Source organism: Musa acuminata, unplaced genomic scaffold (genome assembly GCF_036884655.1).
Source record: "Musa acuminata AAA Group cultivar baxijiao unplaced genomic scaffold, Cavendish_Baxijiao_AAA HiC_scaffold_45, whole genome shotgun sequence".
Classification (NCBI taxonomy): Eukaryota; Viridiplantae; Streptophyta; class Magnoliopsida; order Zingiberales; family Musaceae; genus Musa; species Musa acuminata.
In genome coordinates this window covers 42,501-45,000 of record NW_027020327.1, presented here as the reverse complement: position 1 = coordinate 45,000, position 2,500 = coordinate 42,501, and positions in this window count along the sequence as shown.

The window sequence follows — 2,500 nt, the reverse complement described above, 5'->3', positions numbered from 1 at the left end:
GGCAGCACCGTCCCTGCTATACGAAAGCCCCATCCAGCCCTGTGCCACCCGGGGGGTTCCAGGGTGCTGAGATGGCTGACGTTTTGCTCCGCTCTCGACGGTCACCGCGCAACGCAAGAACAGGCCAAAAACTGGCCAAAACGGCCCAAAAACGGGCCAAAACTGGCCATTTTTGGCTGCGCGAGCGAGCGGCGAGCGGCGGACAGCGAGCGAAGCGAGAGGCAGCACCGTCCCTGCTATACGAAAGCCCCATCCAGCCCTGTGCCACCCGGGGGGTTCCAGGGTGCTGAGATGGCTGACATTTTGCTCCGCTCACGACGGTCGCCGCGGCACACAAGAACAGCCCAAAAACAGGCCAAAACAGCCCAAAAACGGGCCAAAACTGGCCATTTTTGGCTGCGCGAGCGAGCAGCGAGCGGCGGACAGCGAGCGAAGCGAGAGGCAGCACCGTCCCTGCTATACGAAAGCCCCATCCAGCCCTGTGCCACCCGGGGGGTTCCAGGGTGCTGAGATGGCTGACGTTTTGCTCCGCTCACGACGGTCGCCGCGGCACGCAAGAACAGGCCAAAAACTGGCCAAAACAGCCCAAAAACGGGCCAAAACTGGCCATTTTTTGCTGCGCGAGCGAGCGGAGAGCGGCGAACAGCGAGCGAAGCGCGAGGCAGCACCGTCCCTGCTATACGAAAGCCCCATCCAGCCCTGTGCCACCCGGGGGGTTCCAGGGTGCTGAGATGGCTGACATTTTGCTCCGCTCACGACGGTCACCGCGCCACACAAGAACAGCCCAAAAACAGGCCAAAACAGCCCAAAAACGGGCCAAAACTGGCCATTTTTGGCTGCGCGAGCGAGCGGCGAGCGGCGAACAGCGAGCGAAGCGAGAGGCAGCACCGTCCCTGCTATACGAAAGCCCCATCCAGCCCTGTGCCACCCGGGGGGTTCCAGGGTGCTGAGATGGCTGACGTTTTGCTCCGCTCACGACGGTCACCGCACCACGCAAGAACAGGCCAAAAACTGGCCAAAACAGCCCAAAAACGGGCCAAAACTGGCCATTTTTGGCTGCGCGAGCGAGCGGCGAGCGGCGAACAGCGAGCGAAGCGAGAGGCAGCACCGTCCCTGCTATACGAAAGCCCCATCCAGCCCTGTGCCACCCGGGGGGTTCCAGGGTGCTGAGATGGCTGACGTTTTGCTCCGCTCTCGACGGTCACCGCGCAATGCAAGAACAGGCCAAAAACTGGCCAAAACGGCCCAAAAACGGGCCAAAACTGGCCATTTTTGGCTGCGCGAGCGGCGAGCGGCGGACAGCGAGCGAAGCGAGAGGCAGCACCGTCCCTGCTATACGAAAGCCCCATCCAGCCCTGTGCCACCCGGGGGGTTCCAGGGTGCTGAGATGGCTGACGTTTTGCTCCGCTCTCGACGGTCACCGCGCAATGCAAGAACAGGCCAAAAACTGGCCAAAACGGCCCAAAAACGGGCCAAAACTGGCCATTTTTGGCTGCGCGAGCGAGCGGCGAGCGGCGGACAGCGAGCGAAGCGAGAGGCAGCACCGTCCCTGCTATACGAAAGCCCCATCCAGCCCTGTGCCACCCGGGGGGTTCCAGGGTGCTGAGATGGCTGACGTTTTGCTCCGCTCTCGACGGTCACCGCGCAATGCAAGAACAGGCCAAAAACTGGCCAAAACGGCCCAAAAACGGGCCAAAACTGGCCATTTTTGGCTGCACGAGCGAGCGGCGAGCGGCGGACAGCGAGCGAAGCGAGAGGCAGCACCGTCCCTGCTATACGAAAGCCCCATCCAGCCCTGTGCCACCCGGGGGGTTCCAGGGTGCTGAGATGGCTGACGTTTTGCTCCGCTCTCGACGGTCACCGCGCAATGCAAGAACAGGCCAAAAACTGGCCAAAACGGCCCAAAAACGGGCCAAAACTGGCCATTTTTGGCTGCACGAGCGAGCGGCGAGCGGCGGACAGCGAGCGAAGCGAGAGGCAGCACCGTCCCTGCTATACGAAAGCCCCATCCAGCCCTGTGCCACCCGGGGGGTTCCAGGGTGCTGAGATGGCTGACGTTTTGCTCCGCTCTCGACGGTCACCGCGCAATGCAAGAACAGGCCAAAAACTGGCCAAAACGGCCCAAAAACGGGCCAAAACTGGCCATTTTTGGCTGCACGAGCGAGCGGCGAGCGGCGGACAGCGAGCGAAGCGAGAGGCAGCACCGTCCCTGCTATACGAAAGCCCCATCCAGCCCTGTGCCACCCGGGGGGTTCCAGGGTGCTGAGATGGCTGACGTTTTGCTCCGCTCTCGACGGTCACCGCGCAATGCAAGAACAGGCCAAAAACTGGCCAAAACGGCCCAAAAACGGGCCAAAACTGGCCATTTTTGGCTGCACGAGCGAGCGGCGAGCGGCGGACAGCGAGCGAAGCGAGAGGCAGCACCGTCCCTGCTATACGAAAGCCCCATCCAGCCCTGTGCCACCCGGGGGGTTCCAGGGTGCTGAGATGGCTGACGTTT